At 41.5% G+C, this 24514-nt stretch overlaps 1 protein-coding gene and 3 long non-coding RNA genes across 7 annotated transcripts in view; 3 read left to right on the forward strand and 1 right to left on the reverse strand.

The window, feature by feature from the left end:
* The window catches only part of RNASE1 (ribonuclease A family member 1, pancreatic), a 223082-nt gene that overhangs the window by 175726 nt on the left and 22842 nt on the right, over positions 1-24514 (forward strand). The window lies entirely within an intron of this gene.
* Positions 1-24514, reverse strand: part of LOC126958371 (uncharacterized) — a 35562-nt gene that overhangs the window by 6789 nt on the left and 4259 nt on the right. The window contains exons 2-3 of the long non-coding RNA XR_007727163.1: positions 22529-22578; positions 4665-4735 (exon numbers count right to left, since the gene is read on the reverse strand). This is a non-coding gene — a long non-coding RNA (uncharacterized LOC126958371). The remainder of the gene's footprint in view (positions 1-4664; positions 4736-22528; positions 22579-24514) is intronic.
* LOC126958372 (uncharacterized) lies at positions 9318-13988 on the forward strand. Its single transcript, XR_007727164.1, has 3 exons — positions 9318-9384; positions 10990-11047; positions 13850-13988. It is a non-coding gene; the product is annotated as an uncharacterized LOC126958372 (long non-coding RNA).
* LOC126958375 (uncharacterized) overlaps positions 16596-24514 on the forward strand; it is a 17026-nt gene continuing 9107 nt past the window's right edge. Inside the window, exon 1 of one of the 2 annotated variants that reach the window (XR_007727168.1) lies at positions 16596-16850. This is a non-coding gene — a long non-coding RNA (uncharacterized LOC126958375). The remainder of the gene's footprint in view (positions 16851-24514) is intronic. The other variant, XR_007727167.1, reaches the window with a different exon arrangement.

The raw sequence follows: 24514 nt of genomic DNA on the forward strand, positions 1-24514 counted from the left end.
TCTCAAAAAAAAAAAAAAAAAAAAAAAATTCCCCTAGATTTAGCGTGCATTGATAATTCTTGCTTATTTCACTTTTTGTTATGGTAATGACAAAAATAATTTTTAAGTTTCTGCATGCCACATTTAACAGCTGGCTTTCAGCATTCTACTGTAAGCAAAACCCTATCTTCTTCACACTGGTTTATCTGTGTTTATATTTATTACCAGTAGGACTCACAGATTTTTATTTTTTCAATGGCTTATAATTCATTATTGTAGTTAGTATTTTGGTGCCCAAATAGTCCCAGTATTGGCCACTGAGATCCCTTTCAAGCTGCCTTCTGTGTTTCTGTGATATGCTCTCCTTCCTGCTTTCTCAGGACTTCATTATTCTTTTGGCGTAACAATATGTTCCAGCCTCATCTTGCACCTGCTCCACCCGTCATTTTCCTAAGGTGCCCTGATTTTTTAGTGGGGGATGGTGTTAGAGACCAAGATCTCGGCAGGTGTGTTCTTTGCTGCTGAAGTGTCTTTGTTTCGAAGATTTTTAGTGAACAGAGTTAAGAAATATATGCCTGCATATATGCATATGTCCACAAATGAATGTACACATACATAAATATGTATGCATATGTACATATACATATTTTAAAAATTATTAGTTTACAGAGATACTTTTAATTCAGTCCATCCCCACAGGGTTCTTCCTTGCCTTCCTCCCTTCTATAATTGTATTTCCTTTCTTCCACAGTGTGATTAACAACATTAACCCTTGTACTTATTTGCTCACTCTTATAATAAATCAAAAGCAGTTTGAGAATGCTTTGCTCATACCACTATAATAAACAAGATTGCTAAAAAAAAGGTTCAAGATATGAACGTTTTTTCCACCCCCACCCCACTCACCCTGGTTAAGACTGAAGGTTTATACCTAAATAATAAAATCAGGAGAACTAATAAAAGTATTGTTTAGTAAGGCCGGGTGAGGTGGCTCACGCCTGTAATCCCAGCACTTTGGGAAGCTGAGGCAGGTGGATCACTTGAGATCAGGAGCTCGAGACCAGCCTAGCTAACATAGCAAAACCCTGTATGACTTTTTTGGAAGACATATTTGGTACTAAAAATACCAAAATTAGCTGGGCATGATAAGTGTGCCCCTGTACTCCCAGCTACTTGGGAAGCTGAGGCAGGAGAATAGCTTGAACCTAGGAGGCAGAGATTGCAGTGAGCTGAGATCATGCCACTGCACTCTAGCCTGGGCGACAAACGGAGACTCCATCTAAAAAAAAAAAAAAAAAAAAAAAAACCGTTTAGTAAGTGTGTGTTATGCAATAACAGATAACCAAAATGATGTTATTAGCTTTAGGTTATGCAGTGGCACTGGGGATCAAATTCATGCCTAAATTGGGGCCAATTTCCCTAAAGCCCATGCCTTTTTTCATTGTATCATGTTCCACAAAGTCACAGTTGACAAGTTAAGTGGGCATAGAAATCAGGAGCAGCAGTGGGTGGTTTAGAGACTGAGATGATAACGGACAGGCAGCCAGCCAGGCAGGTAGTTTTGGCCATCATGGAGAGGGCACTTCATTTTCTCCCCTTAGGCTGGCCATTGGGCATGATGGACAGATGACAAGGAGCATGTCCTAAGGAGCTGAAAGGTCAGTGAAAGTTCACTGCAAACCCAAGACTTCCCCCACAATAGCACTATTCCACCTACTCTTCGCTCTCAATCCAATTTTAAATACTTTTCTTTGGAAGGGGACATTTTTTGGAACTTGAGCAGCAGCTCAGAAATGTTAAACAAATACCCCACTGTTTGCTGAGAACTTAAGTCAATAATGATTTTATTATTCAGGCAAATAAGAGCTGCAACTCCGGTCATCTGAGCTGGCTGACCAGCTTCCAGCTCTGAAATAGCAATTTCAATGGTCTGTTTTTCTGCGGACAGGGCAAACTGGGGAGATCTGAGGCTGCCCAGTGAGGCTCCTCCAGGAGCCTGACAGGGATTAAGGGTTCGAGAAAGAGCTCAAAAGAAGGAGCACCACAGGGGAGCACAGACAAGACTGCTACTGCTCTCTCTTGATAGTTTCCTTCCTCTCCCTGGCTGCCCTCTGTACTAACAGAAGGTTAGTACCCAAAGGCAACCTTCCAGGGCAAGAAAAGCTGCATTGTTTAAACACTTGTTCCTCCAGCTTTCATCCACCTCCTTTGTTTCCTTTCCACAAATTTCCGTGTTTAATTTTTCCCCTGGAAGACTCAGGCACTGCTGTGGCTCCCACAGTCACCCTGTGGAGAGATGATAAATTGTGTACAGCGTCCCAAGTCTCTCAGAAGCACCACTTTGAACTTCTCCCTGTCTGCTGCGTCTTCCCCCAGTGTGACTCTCAGTGTGTCTGCAGTGACTCATAACCTTTGGCAGATGCCTCAAAGCAGGCTCTGCCCGCCTGGTATTCCTTGACATGTTTCCCTCCTTCCGTGCAGCTCTCCAGTTGCATATAAAGATAAAATGAGGGAACTGTCAGTCTATCCTTCCTGCCCAACCAAAATCTTCAATCATTGTCACTCCTACTAATTCAGAATGTAAACTTAACTGGGTTTTTTGTTTTGTTTTGTTTTTTTGAGACAGAGTCTTGCTCTGTCACTCAGGCTGGAGTGCAGTGACTCGATCTTGGCTTATCGCAAACTCTGCCTCCCAGGTTCAAGCAATTCTCCTGTCTCAGCCTCCTGAGTAGCTGGGATTACAGGTGCACATCCCACACCCAGTTAATTTTTGTATTTTTAGTGGAGATAAGGTTTCACTATGTTGGCTAGGCTGGTCTTGAACTCCTGACCTTAGGTGATCCACCCGCGTTGGCCTCCTAAAGTGCTGGGATTACAGGCATAAGCCACCATGCCAGCCAAACTTAACTGTTAATTGTGACTTTTTCGGAAGACATATTAAACTGGTAATAATAACAATATACTGATATCCATGGAGGGTTTACTATGTGCTCTGAATAGGGTACCCATCTAATCTACTGTCTGAATTGTGATACTTTTGAGAGTGAGAAGGAATACTACTAGTAATTAATCCAGGACAGCAGCATACATAGGGAAGGTCCTAGGCAAACTGGGACATATGGTTTCATAGCTGGGAACTTAAATCAATAATGATTTCATTATTCAGGCAAATAAGGCTGCAACTCTGGTCACTGAGCTGGTTGAATTGTTCTAGATGCTTTACCTGGATAATTTTATTTAGTTCCCGCAGTAACCCTTTGAGCAAGGTGCTTTAATTTACAGATAAGGAAACAAATTACAGAAGATCAAAAATCATTTATCTTTAAAATACTAAATCAGGAATTTTGTGTGTAAATCTGTACTCATTCAGAAAAATATCAGTCAATATTACAGGAGTGATTAAAAAGGTGAACCAACTCCACATCCCTCTTTAAATCCACCCCCAATATACATATACATTTTAGTTATTCTTTATTATTGTTTTGTGAGTTATCCAGCCTGTCTGTTTTACAGATCATGGAGCTGGGGCCAGGTGTGGTGGCTCATGCCTTTAATCCCAGCACTTTGGGAGGCCAAGGTGGGTGGATTGCTTGAGCTCAGGAGTTTGAGACCAGCCTGGGCAACACGGTGAAACCCTGTCTCTACTAAAATACAAAAAATCAGTCCGGCGTGGCAACGTACGCCTGTAGCCCCAGCTACTCAGGAGGCTGAGGCAGGAGAATTACTTGAACCCGGGAGGCAGAGGTTGCAGAGAGCCAAGATCACGCCACTGCACTCAAGCCTGGGTGATAGAGTGAAGCTCCGTCTCAAAAAAAAAAAAGAAAAGAAAAGAAAAAAAGAGAAATTACAGTTGTGATACATGTTGAATTACTTAAGAAATATTCTGAGAGATGAATGTCACATTTTAATATGTGTAATGAATCTAAATATAGTAGCTGTAATTTAATGCACAGGAAGTGAGCCCTCTCAGTAACAGGTCACAGGTCATTCCATACCAGTTATTTTTCCCCAATGATCCAGACAACAGAGGTGATGCGCACATTCTCAGAACGCTGTTTCAGAAGTCCCGGTTGTAGAGGTAGGTTCCATTGTTGAAAGGACCTTCCTCTTCTGTTCATATTCTTGGTCAACTTCCTTGTTTCTTGGCTGCATCCCTTTCCATTTTGGTACCTACTTCCCTTCCTTTCCACCATTCTTTTTTTTCTTTTTTCTTTTTAAAGAGACAGAGTCTCACTCTGTCGCCCAGGCTGGAATGCAGTGGCACGATCTCAGTTCACTGCAAACTTCACCTCCCGGGTTCAAGCAATTCTCCTGCCTCACCTCCCGAGTAGCTGGAATTACAGGTGCCTGCCACCACACCGGGCTAATTTTTGTATTTTTAGTAGAAACGGGGTTTCACCGTGTTGGCCAGGCTGATCTTAAACTCCTGACCTCAGGCGATCTGCCCACCTGGCTCTCCCAAACTGCTGGGATTACAGGCGTGAGCCACTGTGCCCGGCTTCCACCATTCTTACAGGTAAGACATTCTCCTATACTTTTGCTTGTGAGCTGGATCCCATCTTTGCCCAGCTCCTGAGACTGTGCTGTATCTCTGTCCTGCATTTCCAGTGTCTTTTTCTGTATTGACTCCTTAGGATACGGACAATTTCATGTTACCTTCTACTCAGCCTTCCCAAGCTACTTACCAGTTGGCTCCTTCTCTTCATTGCCAAGCTCTTTGTTGACTCTGTTTCTTTAGCTCCAATATTCTCTTCAACTGGAAAAAGGACACTGTGAAACTACTCTAGCAAAGAATCCAGTGACCTCCTGATTTTCACATCTAATCATCTAATAAAACCTTTACTACTTAAGCATTTTTTAAAAATTGTAAGGTACCTTATATAACACACACAGTCACACACACACATATCAGAGTACCAAAACCATACATGTAGACAAAGTTTAAAGAATACCAATGAGGCAGACACCCTTTTGACTTCTGCTAAGGTCAGAAACAGAACAATGGCAGTGTTTCTGAAGCTCTCAACCGTGCACTCTTTCCTGACCACAGCACTTTCTTTCCTCCAGAAAAAAAAAAAAAAATTATGCTTGAGATAACAATTTCCTTTCTTCTTTTTATAATTATATCACTTATGTATCCATCTCTAAACATTACAGTTTAATTTCACCTGTTCTTGAATGTTATATAAATAGAATCTCATTGTATGTATTTTTTGTGACTGAACTACCTTATGTTTATTCAATCCATTTATGGTGCTACAAGTGGATATATTTTGTTCAATTTTATTGCTCTAAAGGATTCTAAAGCATAGATATGCTGCAATTTTTATCATTTCTATGTTTTCATTCTCCAGTTTTCTGAATTCTTACGTTTTTGAAGTATCTCTTGTAAACAACATAGAGTTAGATTTTCCTCCATCAGTGTTGTGTTTTAACTGGTCCATTTATATTTATTGCAATTATTCATCTTCATCTTCCTCAGTGTATATCTATCATCTATTTAGTCTTTTCTGTTTGTCTCATTTGTCTGGTATTTCTTTTTCCTCTCCTGTTTTCCTTTCTTTTGGATTAGTTGTGTATTTGTATATCACTTTATAAAAGCCATTAAGGCTAATCACAGATGTTTAGTTCTCTTGTTCCAGGCACTTAGAAGGATCCCACTTCTTTGTCCCTTGTACTTAGATGTGACTACATGACTTTCTCTGGTCAATGATGTGTGAGTAGAAGTCATGTAGGTCCCTTCTTGCAGCAGGATCAAGAGCTGGCCTGCAGGTTGCCATGCTTTCTTCCTTTTGCCTCTGTTATTGTGGAATTGTGTGTCAGGATGAAGCCTGTGTCAGCCTGTGTTCCCAAGTGACTATGGTAGGGAGAACCCCTTGCTGGACCATGATGGACATGTAGGAGAAATGAGTAATAAATCTTATGCCACTGACATTTTGAGGTTGTTTGTTACTGCAGCACAACTAAGCCTATTCTAACTAATTCACATTTCACTTATTCTCTCTGCTAGTTCGGAATGTATACACGGTGTCTCTATTCCTTTCATTGTTTATCCTAGAAATTTCAACATGCATACTAAACATATAAAAATCTAAAGTTAATTAATATTTTAAGTCATCTCTTCTACTTGACTCAATTTTTTTTCTTTCTTTTTTTTTTTTTTTTTTTAGAGACAGGATCTTACTCTGTCACCTAGGCTGGAATGCAATGAAGTGCATGAAGAAGATCATGGCTCACTGCAGCCTCTAATTCCAGGGCTCAAGTGATACTCCTGCCTTGGCCTCCCAAAGTGCTGGGACTGTAGTATAAGCCATTGCACCTGGCCCACTTGACTCAATTTATAACATTCTCAAATTGTTACCACTGCTGTATGTTTTATGTTTTTAATTCTACAAGACATTACTACTTTATGGAGTCAAACAATTTATATTTGCTCACATATTTATTTGTTTTTATTTTTATTTTTTAATTTTTTTAGATGTAGTTTCACTCTGTCATCCAGGCTGGAGTGCAGTGGTGCAATCTCAGCTCACTGCCACCTCTGACTCCTGGGTTCAAGTGATTCTCCTGCCTCAGCCCCCCAAGTAGCTGGGATTACAGGTGTGCACCACCACGCCAGGCTAATTTTTTGTATTTTTTAGTAAAGATGGGGTTTCACCATGTTGGCCAGGCTGATCTCAAACTCCTGATCTCAAGTGATTCACCCACCTCAGCCTCCCAAAGTGCTGGGATTACAGGCATGAGCCACTGTGCCCAGCTGCTCACATATTTATTTCTCACGCTTTGGTTTTGTTTTTGTTTTTGTTTGTTGTTGTTGTTGTTGTTTAGTTTTTGTTTCCTTAGGAGACAGACAGGGTCTTGCTAATTTCCCCGGTTGGATTTGAACTCCTGAGCTCAAGCAATCCTCCCACTTTGGCCTCTTGAGAAGCTGGGATTACAGACACATACCACCACGCCGAGCTCTATCATGCTTTCTGTGTTTCATTCTTTCCTGAACTTCAGATTTCCATCAGGTAGCTTTTCTCTTCAGCCTGAAATATATCCTTTGAAATTTCCTTTAGTGAAAGTCTACTAGTTATAAACTCTATTAGGTTTTGTTTTTTGTTTGTCTCATTTTAAAGTGACATTTTTGCAGGTTAGATAATTTTAAGTTGGCTGTGCTTTTCTTTCAGTAGTTTATTTATTTTATTTATTTTTTGAGACATAGTCTCACTCTGTCTCCCAAGTGGGAATGCAGTGGTATGATCTTGGCTCACTGCAGCCTCTGCCTCCTGGGTTCAAGCCATTCTCCTGCCTCAGCCTCCCGAGTAGCTGGGACCACAGGCGCCCGCCACCACACCTGGCTAATTTTTGTATTTTTAGTAGAGACAGTGTTTCACCACGTTGGCCAGGCTGGTCTCAAACTCCTGACTCCAAGTGATGCACCGGCCTTGGCTTCCCAAAGTGCTGGGATTACAGGCATGAGCCACTGCACCCAGCCAGTAGTTTAAATATAATAGTTACTGTTTTCTGGTTTACCTAGTCTCTTGAGAAGTCAGAAATCAGTCTGTCATTTAATTGAAAGTAATCTTAAAAACCTTGGAGTTTATCTTTCTTATTGTACTGAATATTCCTGTTGTAACCCTCGTTTTTATAAATGAGTTGCCTAAGCAGAATCCCTAGGGTCATCACTTCCCAGGACTTTAGCACTTCTTCTGCTGTTGGACATTCCGTTAGTAACAAGGGAAGATCCTGCAAGTCGTTTATTGTCCTCTTTGCTATAACCTGGGATTCAAATGTCAACACTTTTGGGTATCCATGAACATTTATGGACAAAGTCTTGAAACTCAGAAAATAGGATACAGTCATAAAACTTTTGAGGTTAAACAGGAATTGATATTTTAAAAATTATTATTTCTTATATCTTATACTTGATATATGAAAATAAAAGCTCAGTCTATCATATTTTAGTTTGTCTGGGTTTGAATATCGAATATAGTACTTTCTAGCCTGAATGTAAATGAGTTAGTGAACTTCTCCAAGCTTGCTCAAGTGTAAAGCAGACATAATACTAGCATCTCTCTCTTAGTGTTATTGGGAGTGTTCAAAGAAAAATTAAATTGCTACACAAGACAATGTAATCCTGTGTTCTATTCGACTTCCTCCTTTCTCTCATTGCCCTAAACCAATCAATCACCAAGTTCTATAGATTTTTCTCTCTTTCATATCTTTAACTTCCACTGCTTTTCACTCCCATGGCTTATTTCAGGCCATCTACATTTCTCCTAGATCATTTACTGTAATTGCCTCTTTGATAATCTCTCTGCTCCCAGGGTGGTCTCCACTTTAATCCATTCTCTACTTTACTGCTGGAGTGATCTTTTTAAATAATAAATCTGACACCCTATTTAAATGCCTTTATTCCTCAGGATTAAATTCCAGTTCACCCCTCTCCTTGGTCTGGTCCTTCCTTGCTCCCTTCTCCAGCCCCTATAGCCTTCTACTTCAGCCACACAAGCAATCCAGGGCTTTCAGGGCCCAGTGAGCCAGGTCCTCCTTGTTTACAGGCCATTGATGTGCTACTGGATTTGTTAGGAAAGTTCATTCCCTCAACATTACTTAACTCCTACTCATCATTGGGAACGCACTCAGCTGTGAGTTGCTGTAGGAAAAATTTCCTAAACCCATCAGAGTAGGGTAAAGTGCTCCTTTGGGCTCTTTAGCACCAGGAGTCTTTAGTCCCCTTCCCTCCCTCTCTCCCTCCCTCCCTCCCCTTTTTCTTTCTCTCTTTCTCTCTCTCTCTCTTTCTTTCTTTTTCTTTTCCTTTTTTTTTTTTTTTTTTTTTTTTCAGAGTTTTGCTCTTGCTGCCCAGGCTGGGGTGCAATAGCGCAATCTCAGCTTACTGCAATCTCCGCCTCCCGGGTTCAAGTGATTCTCCTGCCTCAGCCTCCTGAGTAGCTGGGATTACAGGCATGTGCCACCATGCCCGGCTAATTTTGTATTTTTAGTAGAGACAGGGTTTCTCCATGTTGGTCAGGCTGGTCTCGAACTCCTGACCTCAGGTTATTCCCCCGCCTCAGCCCTGCAAAGTGCTGGGATTACAGGCAGGAGCCACTGAGCCTGCCCTACCTCTAGGAGTCTCTCATGTAACATTATATATTCCTGTTTATTTGTTTATATTCCTCAATAGACTGCAAAATCACTGAAGGTAGGAAGTGTATCTCACTCACTCTTGTATTCCTAGTTCCTAACACAGCCTCACACTGGGGAAGCCCTCAATTAATGTTGGATAAGTAAAGGTACTGATGATAAACTATTAGCACCCAAGTCCTGACCCATATTATGCAACTGATTTTCTGTTTCAGGGGACAAAATTTATACTTGTGAAATTTCATGTTACTGGATATAATCTGCTGCTTCAGACTGGTAAGAACTTTGGATCTTGATTCCATCATCCATGTGATTTGCTCTCCCTGACTGAGTATCATGTCGTCTATCATTGTGATGAGATTTTACATCTTCATCCAAGTCACCTGAAAATATGATGAACCAGACAGGCCTGTGGAGACAGCTCTGTGTCACATCATCACATGATCTGGTTTAACCAGTTAGGAAGGTAGTCATTGTATTGAGAGACTTTATTGAGTGCTTTGCAGAAGTAAAGATGCAAAATATTCTCCACCTTTCTTAATTCTACCTAAGGCAAGAGGTTAGATTAGTCTAACATGATTTCCATGTGAATCTATGCTGTTATTTATTATCATGTTCACTTCGAATCCAAATGGTAAATCATGATTTTTAATAGACTTGCCTGGAATGTTTCCTGGAATTGGTGGATTGTTTCTGGTTCCACCTACTTCCCATTTGTTTCCACTTCCTCTGGCCCTTTAACAGGCCAGAGCACCCAGGTATCATATCCAGTCTTGTCTTTATAAGTATCTTAGGGGATCTCTCAGGAATATCCCATTCATGTCCTTTTGTCCCAGTCATTCTTGTGCTCATCCTCATGTCTCTGGTTTTGAATACTTTGCGACATACTTGTGAAGTGGTGTCATTTGTCTGGGGTAAATACCCGAGGTTCATTGTCTTGCGTCAAGGAAATCAAGAATTCAGACAAAAGAAGTGGGTTTAGGGCCGGGCACGGTGGCTCACGCCTGTAATCCCAGCACTTTGGGAGGCCGAGGCGGGCGGATCACCTGAGATTGGGAGTTTGAGACCAGCCTGACCAACATGGAGAAACCCCGTCTCTACTAAAAATACAAAATTAGCCAGGTCTGGTGGCATATACCTGTAACCTCAGCTACTCGGGAGGCTGAGACAGGAGAATCACTTGAACCTAGGAGGCAGAGGTTGTGGTGAGCCAAGATCATGCCACTGCACTCCAGCCTGGGTGACTGAATAAGACTGTCTCAACAGCAACAACAACAACAAAAACAAAGCAAAACAAAACAAAAACAAAACCACCTCCTTAAGAATTACTCATTCCTTGGGTGTCTCCCATGTATATATGAAATACACAAGTAAATTAAGTTTGTTTTTCTCTTTTTAATCTGTCTTTGGTTTCAGGGCTCCTCTCCAACGAAGAACTCATAAGATTTCAGAAAAAAAAAAAAAGGCTTCCCCTTCACCACACTGCCTAATTTTAGCCTATACATTTTTAAAAACCTTTGTTCCATAAATAAAACATGTGTGAATCAGATGAGGTATGGCAAGGATAGCCAGTAATAAAACATGAAAACAAGGAACTAAAGAGGTAGACCTGGCTGTGGGTTTGTTGAATGCTATACCTTCACCTGAAATGCCTGAGGCCAAAAAACATTTCAACTATTCAGTCATCTCCCTTCTCTTTAATTCTAGGCTTACCAAGCAACCTTCTAATTAAAATCTTAGATTGCATTGGTCATCCCAACATCTGTATTTCAGGAAGTGTGACAGTTATTCTTTACATAGTAAAAAGTATCATTCTAGGTTATATCTGAGTAATCTATGAGTTTGGTTAAATTCACTTTTTTTTTTTTTTTCTAAAAACAGCATCACAACTTGAGCCAACAAACCTGGGCAACATGATATGTGATGAATAATTCACCAGGTAAATGCTATATTGCGAATAGTATTACACTAAGTCAGAAGACATTTTGTGTCGCTATCCTTATTTTGTCTGCTTTCAAACATTAACAATTTCCAAATAAAATATTTTTATAACATAGGTCACATTTAGTTTACGTGTGTGTGTCTTTATCCTCCTTTTCTTCAGAGCACAATTGTCTAATTGATATATAACTACTTCAAATATAGAACTATTTTCAAAAAGATAATCATATATGTGCCTTTGTATCTGGTCATTTCTATACTCTTGCTATAACTCTAGAAGCTTAAAAATGATCTTTGGTTTTTTTCTCCTACTTAATTACTTACAGAAAATGCTATAGTAGTTTCTTTCTTTTCAAATTCTCTAACCACCATTTTTTCTCATATCTTATTGATTTGGCCAGGACTTCCAAAACAATATCAAATAATAATAAATATTACTGGTATCATTTTCTGATTCTAATTTTAGGAGGATACGTCTAGGTAGATAAATGCTGGTAAGTCCTAGATACTCTTTCTGACTTTTTTGTGGTCAGCTTGGCTAATTGATTACAAAACCCTAAGGGTAACTGCCTGACTGACTAGATTTGGCTCGTTAAATGAAATCCACTAGTCATGCGGATCTAAATACCCTTAGTATAGTAAGGAAACGTTTTTTCTATTCCTTTAAAAGATCAACACACATGGCCGGGTGTGGTGGCTCACGCCTGTAATCCCAGTACTTTGGGAGAGCGAGGTGGGGCGGATCACCTGAGGCTGACAGTTCGCGACCAGCCTGACCAACATGAAGAAACCCCATCTCTACTAAAAAAATACAAAATTAGCCAGGCGTGGTGGTGCAGGCCTGTAATCCCAGCTACTTGGGAGGCTGAGGCAGGAGAATAGCTTGAACTCGGAAGCCGGAGGTTGCAGTGAGCCGAGATTGTGCCACTGTACTCCAGCCTGGGCAACAAGAGCAAAACTCTGTCTCAAAAAATCAATCAATCAATCAATCAATCAATCAATCAACATGCAACATACTTCTTCAATCTTATCAAGTCATTTGTTTTAAATAAAGTCTCTTGAAGTGATTGCGATTTCCAAGTACTTCTGATTATCAAGACTGTCTGTATTTCTGGGTTTTGCTCTTTCTTTTCTCGAGAAGGTATAAACCAAAAATAAAATTCTAAACCCCCCAACCATCTGAATGGACCCCTCCTCTCAGGCAAAAGCATTCTAAAGTTAACCTGAAAAATTAGTTCAGGCCATCATGGGAAGAGGGAGTTGGACATGCCTCATTATAACCTCCTCCCTTTTGGAATTCAGGCTCAGCTGACCAGCCTTAACATCAACACGGACTTTAAGACTAATACGACAGACTCCTTAAGTCTGATAAGAAACATTTACAATCTATTGTCTCTGAAGTCTGCTACTGGACACTTCATCTGCATGATAAAATCTTGGTCTCTACAACTCCTTATCATAACCCAGACATTCCCTTGTATTGATTCCAGGTCTTTATTTTACTTATTTATTTTCAGATGGAGTCTCACTTGTCCAGGCTGGAGTGCAGTGGTGCGATCTTGGCTCACTGCAACCTCCACCTCCCAGGTTCAAGCGATCCTCCTGCCTTAGCCTCCCGAGTAGATAAGACTACAGGTGTTTGCCACCACACCCAGCTAATTTTTGTATTTTTAGTAGAGAAGGGGGTTTCACTATGTTGTCCAGGCTGGTCTCAAACTCCTGACCTCAGGTGATCCACCCACCTCAGCCTCCCAAAGTGCTGGGATTATAGGCATGAGCCACCGTGCCTGGTCAAGGTCTTTAGATAACAGTTTTTTTTTTTTCTTTGAGACACAGTCTCTGTTATCCAGGCTGGAGTGCAATGATGCCATCTTGGCTCACTGCAACCTCTACTTCCTGGGTTCCAGTGATTCTCCCACCTCAGCCTCCCAAGTAGCTGGGACTACAGGTGCACCTCATCACGCCTGCCTAATTTTTGTATTTTTTGGTACAGACGGGGTTTCATCATGTTTCCCAGGCTGGTCTCCAACTCCTGACCTCAAGTGATCTACCCGCCTCGGCCTCCCAAAGTGCTGGGATTACAGGCATGAGCCACTATGCCCAGCCGATAATAGCTATTTCAACCAATTGTCAATCAGAAAACGTTTGAATCTGCCTATGACCTGGAAGCTGACCGCTTTCAGTTTTCCTGCCTTTCTGAACTGAACCAGTGTACATCTTACATGTATTGACTGATGGCTTATGTTTCCCTAAAATATAGAAAACCATGTTGAAGCCTGACCACCTTGGGCACATGTTCTCAGGATCTCTTGAGGGCTGTTTCATGGGCCATTGGTCACTCACATTTGGCTCAGAACAAACCTGTTCAAATACGTTACAAAGTTTGACTCTTCCCCAACAAAGGAAAAAAACTAAGATGGAGGTGGTGGTGGTTTTAGTCACAGCTGCTGCTATGTGCACCCTCCCACCAACTTCCCAGCAGCAGCTCATTCTCACAAGGCTCTGCATAAAAACATTTCTCCTCCCCCTACTTTTTGCAGCTTATTGCTTTAGAATTCCTGTGATATTTGCCAACCTCTTTCTTGTCTCAAAGTATGTGAGGCCCTCTAGTGGAAACTTGGAGCCTCCTGGTATTTGGGAGTTAAGTATCCCCAGGTCTTCAAAGTGAGATGCCAAACTCATTCCAGAACTCTGGGTCTGAATTAGAAACATCTAGAGTTCCACCTGTCCATGATATAAACTGTAAGATTCTCCCTGAGGCCTGAAAGCTTGAAGGGGTGAGTAACTCCTCCTTTCTCAGACCTGTCCCAAGGCACAAGGCTACTTGAAACAGCAGTGTGTGCCAGCAAGATAGCAGAAGCAGGAAGAGCGCCGGCTGGAAGACAGGTACCCTGGCGGGAAGACATGTACCCCTGAAGATCGAGAAAGAGGCCATCCAGGTACTACGTAGCAGTCACATCAAACTGGGACACTTCCTGTTTACTGGAGACCATAAAACCCCTGCCCCATCCTCATTTTGGTGCTGACACCATTTTAGGCCTCAGTCCACCTGCACCCAGGCGCTCATTAAAACAGTATGTTGCTCCACACCACCTCATGTTGTCTGTTGGCGCATTCTAAGGTTTTGAACCGATACGAGAAACTTCAATAAGCAATGGCTATGAAATAAAGGATAAACAGTAAGATAAAGTCCCAGAAAAGGATACATTAAAAACCTTTCTCCTGTTGCACATTTTGAGAGGAGGGATTTTTACACAAATCAGGACCACATGTAGAACCTTAAGATGAGTTAGCCTTTTTCTGAGGATAGTATGTTCCTGGGACTCCCTAATCACTTTAAAGAACTAGAAAATACACTGCACATGGTGGCATGTGCCTGGAATTGCAGCTACTTGGGAGGCTGAGGCAGGAGTATTGCTTGAGCCCAGGAGTTTGAGACCAACCTGGGCTACATAGTGAGACCCTGTCTCTTAAAAAAGATAACAGTTGGTAAATAAAATCTGTTAATTTGGTGTTACTTGTAGTATTTTTATCAAAGAAGGTACCCCAGAAAATGTAACTCACACAAAGTATCATCACTACATTCTAGTCTGACCCAGAATACAATTTCAGACACCATTACTAAGCTATTATCCCCAAACAGAAAGACAATGAAAATCTAGGCTGATCTAACTATGGCTATTGCCATAACTGTCTGATTCATCATTTACCTTGGACTTCAGATCTATACTGTTGCACTAACAGGTAAACTTCAATTTAATTTAAGAAAAATGTGTTTACCCACTGTGTTCCTAGAACTATATTTGATTTATGTGAGAAGTACATAGGTAAGTGTAAGACTCAATGCTTGTGTTCATTGGTAAGTGTAAGACTCAATTCTTATGTTCATTGCAATGCAATTAGTTATATGTCAAGTAAGGGTAAAAATTTATTTTCAATTCAAGAGATTATGCCCAGTAAGAGCCCCCACCAAGATAAGAAAGATGCACTAGAATACATTTATATTGTCTTGTTCTCACCGGCCAGGAATCATTCATTGTGTAAAATGTTTGTGTATCTGAAACCTATTTTCAGTCTTTCTCCCATTAAGCATTGCAGCTTCTACTTCTAGTATCACAGAGTACTGCATGATTCTGGGAAGACATTCAGAACCTGTTCTGCTGTGAGAGGACACACGAAAGAAATGAGCTCACCTTTCCCTCAGTAGAGAACTCTTTGTAGCTAGAACCTTGGTCAGATCTTTTTCCCCAAACACAGCACCCAAGCAGCCCTATGGATTTGGGGGATTTGCTTGTCTTTTTCACTTGAGTTCAGAGAATTATGGAACAAATTAATTTTAAGAGAATTTAGAGATAATCTGTACTAACAGCCTCATTTTAAAATCTTTTTATTCCCTCTTTTATTTTACACATGAGATAAAGTAAATTGGTAAAAGTAAATTTCTGGGTTTTTTTGAGACAGAGTCTCACCCTGTTGCCCAGGCTGAAGTGCAGTGGTGTGATCTTGGCTCAATGCAACCTCTGCCTCCCGGGTTCAAGAGATTCTCCTGTCTCAGCCTCCTGAGTAGCTGGGATTACAGGCACCCACCATCATGTCTGGCTAATTTTTGTATTTTTAGTAGAGACGGGGTTTCACCATGTTGGCCAGGCTGGTCTTGAACTCCTAACCTCAGGTGATCCACCTGCCTTGGCCTTCCAAAGTGCTGGGATTATAGGCATAAGCCACTGTGCCTGGCCCGTGAAAGTAAATTTCAACCCTGGCTGAACATCTAAATTACTAGGAGAGATCTGAACATAATGATTAGCAGGTCTACCCCACACTATCTCAGGAATCTCTGGTGGTAGGATCCAGGCATCAATAGTTTATTTGACTTTTTAAAAACAAATTTATTTATTTATTATTTTTATTTATTTATTTTTTCCTCACTCTTGTAACCCAGGCTGGAGTGCAATGGTGCAATCTTAGCTCACTGAAACCTCTGCCTCCTGGATTCAAGCGATTCTCCTGCCTCAGCCTCCAGAGTAGCTGGGATTACAGGTGCCCACCACCATGCCTGGCTAATGTTTTGTATTTTTAGTAGAGAGTGTGTTAGATATGAGTTCTAAATTTATCTTCAAAGAATCAATATGTCAGTATGTTCAATTCTTTGCCTTCTACTTTTAAACTTCCTCGTAAAGCAACCTTTTTCGATTACCTGCTCCACCCTCACTCATTCAGATTACCTGCTCATTCTCCACCCGGACTCATTCCAATTTCCTGCTCTGCCTTAACCATTTTTCCCGCCAAACCCCTCACCCCATCATTCTTTAAATTAGCCAATCAGAATTAGTTTAGCCTGTGCCGTCTAACTCTAGCCAATAGGGGAAGGACACAGCAGCAGGGGCCACCTGCGTCTGGGACAAGAACCCTTTCCCCTCCCTTGTCCAGGTGAGCACTCACCATTGCTCCATCTGTAAGGGTGCACCCTCCTATAGAAGTACATTGCCTTGCTGAGAATTAAAAAGAAAATTTTACATTGGAGTGCTATTTCTTTTGCGGCACTGAAACCTTAAAACAATTTGGGGGCTCGCCTGTGATTACATTCCCCTCCGGGGGGTGGCTCTGGTTCTCTCTTGTGTGGAGGCGCGCCCCACCCCTTTGTGGCAGCCTCAGGGGTGAGAAATCAGGACCCACCCAGTGTGAGGAATAACTGGCGCTCTCAGCAAGGCAGAAAGAAACAGGACTGCAACATGACTAAAGGATTCTCACATACTGTGGCGATGACTGTGCAGAGACTAGGGAAGGAGAAGCCGTAGGAGCCGGTAAAGTACTTCCTTGGTGGTCGAATTCTGGAGGGCTAAATGTGTGTGTGTGTGAATGATCACAAACAGCCCTAGTTGCGGTGTTGTTTGTGTGGATGGTGACAAGTCCTACTGCTGGATGGAGTGAGTGGGTCCTCTCCGCGGTTCTGTAGCTACCTCCTATGGTTAGGGCAGATCCTGCTGTAGGATTTATACTTGTATGCCAACACTAAGAGGGGCCTAATTCTCCTTTGGGGGAGCAGCCAGAGAGGACAACATGCGTGGGAAGCGTGCAAGGGAACTTCAGAGGGGGAAAGGGAGGAAACAGGTCAACCTTCCAGAGCAGCAAGGCCAGATATCCCTGGTTTGAGGGGTTGAGCCTTCTGCAAATTTCAGGGGGTTGAACCTCACACAAACCTCTGGTAGTAAGAAAAATATTCAGAACTCCCCTTTCCTTTCTTCTTGGGGGAAGAAAGAGTAGCTCCACTCCTGCCAGTCCCTCCCCGAGGGGAAGGGGAAGGAGAGGGGAGAACAGCAGCATAAGCAGCTGGCAGAGGCAGGGAAAGACTAGCAAAGAGGAAAGAGAAACTGGGAGAGGAAGTCAGAGAGAAAGAGACAGAGAGTCAAAGAGAGAGAGAGAGAGACAGAGAAAGACAAAGAGGGAGTCAAAGAAAGAGAGAGACAGCGTCAAAGAAAGAGAGAGACAGAGTCAAAGAAAGAGAGAGAGAGAAACAGAGATAGAAGTAACAAAGAGAAAAGAGTATATTCTCTTCCTTTAAAAGCCAGGGTAAATTTAAAACCTGTAACTAATAATTAAAGGTCTTCTCCGTGACCCTATAACGCTCCAATACCACCTTGTTGTCAATGTAAACAACGGCATAGCTGGAAAGCACTAAAGCCACTGACAATCAGTAGCCTTCCTAGTCAAAAATCCTTAACCCAGTAAACTGTGGATGGCCTAAATGCATTCAATCTGTAGTGGCAACTACTTTGCTAACAGAGGAAAGCAGAAAAATAACTTTTAGAGGAAACCTCATTGTGAGCATACCCCATCAGGTCAGAACTATCCTAAGTCCAAAAAAAAAGGCAAAAAGGTAGCTTACTGACTCAAGAACCTTAAGGTATGAGGCTATTCTGTTAGAAAAAGATGATTTCACATTAACCACTGAAAATTCCCTTAACCCAGCAGGTTTCCTAACAGGGGATCTAAATCTTAATTACCATACAAAGGTCTGATTAGACCTAGGAGAAACTCCCTTCAGGACAGGACAACAGATGGTTCCTCCTGGGTGATTGAGGGACAAAGACACAATGGGTATTCAGTTAAGTGACAAGGAAACTCTTTGTAGAAGCAGAGTTAGGAAAATTACCTAATAATTGGTCTGTTCAAACATGCAAGCTGTTTGCACTCAGCCAAGCCTTAAAGTACTTACAAATCAGGAAGGAGCCATCTATACAATTTCTAAGTTAATATGAACTGAATGAGGTCTTATTAATAGCAAAGAATACTTGAAATCCCAAACTTACAAGGTTTTCAACAAAAGTAAAGTTTGCTAAAAGTTAACAGTGTAACAGTATTATTCTAACTTCTAATCTTGTGGCCTTAGACAGTCTAGTCCACAGACATGAAGGAAGTTCACTTTGGAAAAGAATGGATATTATCTTTGAGGAAAAAAAGGAGGAGGGGGGAGAATTTATGTAAAAAGGAATGTTATATGGTAAATTCTTGTCCTAAAATAAATTAACTGGTTGTGAAACTAGGCCGCATAAAACTTAGAAACTAGGCCTCATAAAAAAAGAACTTAAAAAAAATTAACACCAGGTGGCTCTGGATAAGGTCCCACCCTGATAGGGTCCCACCCTGATAGGGTCCCACCCTGCCAATTCCGGGAAACAACCTCATGGGGTCCCACCCTGCCAATTCCGGGGGTCCCACCCTGCCTCAAAGTTCCCGGAATCAACAACTCCAAGAAAAAAACCTCATAAGGTCCTGCTCTAACCAATTAGAACAAGACACCTTGCTCAGGCCATAGACAGACCCAATTACCACGCGCCTAAAGCTTTGTTTGAATTTCGCGCCCTAAGCTGTGTTTGAACTTGTGTTTGCCTATATAAACAGCCTATAACAAGCAGTCGGGGTCCCAGGGCCAACTTAGAGCTTGGGACCCTAGCGCGCTAGTAATAAATAACTCTCTGCTGTGAATCTCGTGTCGGTGATCCTTCGCGGCGACCCCTGCCCAGGAAGGAATCGACAGTTCGGTTCCAACAGTTGTTTAAAGAAAGGGATGATTGCAACAAGTCAAAAAGTTGGGACATGTTGAAGAATTGTCTGTGAAAGTCATGAAAAAAAGTTATAAAAGGGAATTTATGCAAGAAATGTTGTATAATTTAAAAGTAATTAGGCCTCCCTATTGAAGAAACAGTTTATGTACAAGATGTGTAAGGAAAGTAAAATATACCTTTGGTAAAAGGATTATAAGGAGGCATAAGAATGTGGATTTTACCTACATTAAAAGGTTAAATATATATATCTGGTTTTAAAGGTTTAAGCAAGTTCTGAAACCTTAATTGTAAAGGAAATTCTGTGTGTAAGCATATTGGCTAAAATTAAAGGGGTATAATCTAGTTTTTCTGTGAACTAGACATTTAAATAAAAGCACAACAGGTTTTTCTTAAAGCACTAACCTACTCTTTAATCAAAATTATAAAAGGTTAAAAAGAGTCTATAAAAATCTTACATTACGGTCAGACATTAAAAATTAGATAAGTATGTCTACAAGATTTTATTAAAATTAAGTTTAACATTAATAAGACACTAATATAAAGGTGAAATTTAGCTTATCTGGTATAAAATCATACAGGAAGCATTGTCAAATATAAAATGGCATTTGGCTTTCTTTGGTATAAAAACCAATAAAAATAGGTGCTAAAGGAAATTTCTCCTTTAAGTAAGAAGGCACCAAGGACTATAAAGTCCACTGCTGATGTCCCCACATTTAAAACAGAAGATCAATTTCTTAGAAATTTTATACTTGGTTTATCTTCCACTTTCCTTTCCCTCAAAACTAAGTCTTTTAGCACAGGTACCACCCCTAGAATTTCCAGTAAACCAGCACCAGCCTGAGGATCATGTTCTCATCAAAGGGTGGAAAGAAGGAAAACTTGAGCCAGCCTGGGAAGGATCCCACCTTGTGCTGCTAACCACTGAGACTGCCATTCGTACAGTGGAAAGGGGATGGACTCATCAAACCCAAGTCAAGCAAGCACCACCCCCTCCAGTGTTTGGGCCATTGTCCCAGAGGAAAACCCTACTAACTAAAGCTAAGAAAAATTTAACTCTCCTTCATCTATTCTATTACTCTTTCTTCTTTCCTCACTCTATTGCTGACCATCTAGTTATTAACATAACCAAGTCAATTTCACCTCAAACTATTGCATTTGATGCTTGCCTTGTTATACCCTGTGGGGATTTGCCAAGTCAAAGACAGCTCTCTACTTCAGAAAAGTACCTCTGTCCCTCCTGACTCTCTTCAGACTGGGCATTAGTGAATTGGGACCAATTAATGTGGGGAGATTTTGATAAAGACCCCAGTGTCAACCAGGAGTCTTGTCCCGCTATTTAGAGCTTTTATGCCGTAGTTGGTCCAGCATTCTGTGAACCACTAAAGAGCAAGGATGGACTGCCCCAACCCGTTTTTGTAATTTCCTAAAACCATACATTTGTTTTACTAGAGGAACAGCCCCGCCACCCAACTGTCAGCTAAACCAGTGCCATCCTATACAGGTTATGATCTCGAACCCTCAAAGTTCTTCCCCTTTTCTAAGCTAGTTCCCTTCTTTAAGTTGGTTTTATGGTATGGGGGCTGAGGTTTCAGGGACAGACCCTATTGGATTCTTTGCAATGTGTTTCTTTGATCCCCTACCGCCTGCACCTTCTTCTAAGGCTTCTTCCAAAACCTTTCACAACGGAACAATTGCTCCTCCTCCATCTAATGACAAGACCAAGATAGTTATCATAGAAGTTAAAGACTTAAAACAAACTTTGGCAATTAAGACAGGATACCAAAGTGCAAATGCCTGGTTGGAATGGATCAAATATTCTGTGTGCACGTTAAACAAAAGCAATTGTTATGCTGTGTGCACGGCAGGCCAGAGGCCCAGATTGTCCCCTTTCCACTAGGGTGGTCCTCCAGTCGACCAGGCATGGGTTGCATGGTAGCTCTTTTCCAGAATTCTACAGCCTGGAGTAACAAGTCACGCCAAGCTCTCTCTCTGCTATATCCCGAAGTCCGGCACCCTGTGGGTCAGCCCCCAAGGGCCATCCAGCTTCCATCTCCCAACATTAAGTTCACTTCTTGTCTCTCGTGACAAGGAGGAAACTTAGTGTTCCTTGGAGACCTGAAGGGATGCAGTGAACTTAATACTTTCCAAGAGCTTACCAATCAGTCAGCCCTTTTTCATCCCTGAGCAGATGTGTGGTGGTATTGTGGACCTTTACCGGAAACTCTGCCAAATAACTGGAGTGGCACTTGTGCTTTAGTACAATGGGCTATCCCTTTCACCCTGGCATTTCATCAACCAGAGGAAGGAAAAATAAGGCATTGTAAAGCAAGAGAAGCCACATACGGGTCTTTCGACTCTAACATCTATTTAAACACAACTGGAGTCCCATGGGGAATGCCAGATCAATTTAAAGCCCGAAATCAAATAGCTGCAGGATTTGAGTCAATATTTTGGTGAGTGACAATTAATACAAATGTAGACTGGATAAACTACATCTACTACAACCAACAGCGATTTATTGACTACACTAGAGATGCTGTTAAAGGAATAACTGAGCAATTAGGGGCTACTAGCCAGATGGCTTGGGAAAATAGGATAGCCTTAGACATATTAGCAGAAAGAAGAGGAATTTGCGTCATGAATAAAATTCAATGTTGTACTTTCATCCCAAACAACACTGCCTCTGATGGAAGTACAACAAAGGCATTGCAAGATCTGACTGCTCTGTCCAATGAGTTAGCCAACAACTCAGGGGTAAATGACTCCTTTACAGGATGGCTAGAAAAGTGGTTCAGTAAATGGAAAAGAATAATAGCCTCAATTCTTACTTCCCTCACTGCCGTAATGGGTGTACTTATTCTTGTTGGGTGCTGTGTCACACCATGCATCTGTGGGTTGGTGCAGAGGCTCATAAAAATGGCACTTACTAAAACCTCCCTTAACTATCCTCCACCTTATCCAGAGAAGCTTCTTCTTTTGGAAAATCAAGCAAAACAACAAAGCCAAGACATGTTAAAGAAATGTGAAGAGAAAAAAATGTAAGGAAATACAAGAGGAGAAGTTGTTAGATATGAGTTCTAAATTTCTCTTCAAAGAATCAGTATGTCAGTACGTTCAATTCTTTGCCTTCTACTTTTAAACTTAACTTCCTTGTAAAGCAACCTTTTTCGATTACCTGCTCCACTCTGACTCATTCTGATTACCTGCTCTACCCTAACTCCTTCCGATTACCTGCTCTGCCATAACCATTTTTCCCACGAAACCACTCACCCCATCACTCTCTTTAAATTAGCCAATCTGAATTAGTTTAGTCTGTGTGGTCTAACCCTAGCCAATAGGGGAAAGACACAGCAGCAGGGGCCATGTGCGTCAGGGATAAGAACCCCTTCCCCTCCCTTGTCCAAGTGTGCACTCACCATTGCTCCATCTGTAAGGGCACATCCTTCTGTAGAAGTACATTGCCTTGCTGAGAATTAAAAAGAAAATTTTATGTTCGGTACTATTTCTTTTGTGACGCCAAAACTTTATTTATTAAACAAGAGGTTTCGTCATGTTGGCCAGGCTGGTCTCGAACTCCTGACTTCAAGTGTTCTGCCTGCTTTGGCCTCCCAAAGTGCTGGGATTAACACGTATGAGCCACTGTACCTGGCTGGCATTGGTAGTTTTTAAGAGCTTCCAAAAAGATTTATCAAAAAGTCTCATCAAGTTATAAGTAGCAGAGCTGGGGAAAAAAACACACTTTTGTCCCTGACCTGTTATATTACCTGAGCTATATTTATTACACCACTTCTCTGTTTTTGATAATTCACCCTTCATTAATTGTTGCCTCTTTATTGAAGAGCTAGGCTTCTCATTTATTCTTTTTCAGATGATATTGTACACATCATGACACTTTCCTGAAACCATCTTTGCAAAAGTATGACTGAGACAGTGAAAGAGATCTAACCTAACTGACTCTATCTCACTTTTAAGCTTTAAGCTGTCCTTATTCATTCCTGGGGTAGGTTGAACTAACTTTGGGAGAAACTTGGTTTATAGTTAGTCATTTAAAACAAAGACAATAACAACCCTTTCCCAAAGCAGACCTCCTTCTTGCCTGGGAACTAGATTCCCTTTGTAGGACTAACATTAGCCACAATATTAGAAATTATGGTGTAGGAGTCATGCAGCTGGAGGCTACAAGATTCTGACCCTCCCTCAACTCCTCCTAAGATCAGTGCTTGAGATATTTTGCTGACCCTGCACTTGATGGATCAGCTGGCACCACCCAGATTGATAAACTGGCTCATGTGATCTTGTGGCCCCCACCCAGGAACTGACTCAGTACAAGACGACAGCTTCAGTTCCCTAGGATTTTGTTTCCTAACTGACCAGTCAGCATTCATGTCTCACTGGCTTCCCCTCACCCACCATGTTGTCTGTAAAAACTCTGCTTTCCCTAATGCTTGGGGAGACTGATTTGAGTAATAATTAAACTCTAGTCTCCCACACAGCCGGCTCTGTGTGAATTACTCTTCCTCCATTGCAATTCCCCTGTCTTGATAAATTGGCTCTGTGTAGGCTGTGGGCAAGGTGAACCCATTGGGTAGTTACATTCCTCCTTCATGAAAAACACATTCCATTTCTTCCACAACCATCTTTTGATTCTGCACCATGTCTAATTTTTTTTGTATAGTATTTTCGTTGTTTCTGGTTAGTTAATCTTCTGTGACTCCCTAGTCTTCTACAATGAGACATTAATTTACTTAACATGTATTAATTAGAGACTGACTGTATACATGGTACATGATCAGGAGATATAAGTGTGAATAAAACACCCTTTCTGTTCTCGAAAACAGTGTATTTTAGGAGACCAAGAAGAAAGAATTCCCGCTGAATGTGAGACGGTATAATAGAGAATGTGTGAAATGCTGTGGAATCACAGATAAAAGAGCAGGCAAGGGCATGTTATTGTTTGACAGAGAAGAAAAAATGGTCTCTTGCTCTCCTATTAGAAGTGAAATATCACTTTTTTTTTTTTTTTTTTTGAGACAGAGTCTTGCTCTTGTTGCCCAGGCTGGAGTGCAATGGCATGATCTCGGCTCACTGCAACCTCTGACTCCCTGTTTCAAACGATTCTCCTGCCTCAGCCTCCCCAGTAGCCAGGATTACAGGCTCCCGCCACCACACCTGGCTAATTTTTGTGTTTTTAGTAGAGACGGGGTTTTGCCGTATTGGCCAGGCTGGTCTCAAATTCCTGACCTCGTGATGTGCCCACCTCGGCCTCTCAGAATGCCGGGATTACAGGCGTGAGCAACCCCGCCAAAATACCACTTTTATAGAAGGCAACTGATAATATCTAAAGCCTTATCAAAAGTCCATGTTCTCTAAACACATCTAGGAATGTATGCCAAGGAAGTAAT

The sequence above is a fragment of the Macaca thibetana genome, chromosome 7, assembly GCF_024542745.1.
Source record: "Macaca thibetana thibetana isolate TM-01 chromosome 7, ASM2454274v1, whole genome shotgun sequence".
In the NCBI taxonomy this organism is placed as follows: domain Eukaryota; kingdom Metazoa; phylum Chordata; class Mammalia; order Primates; family Cercopithecidae; genus Macaca; species Macaca thibetana.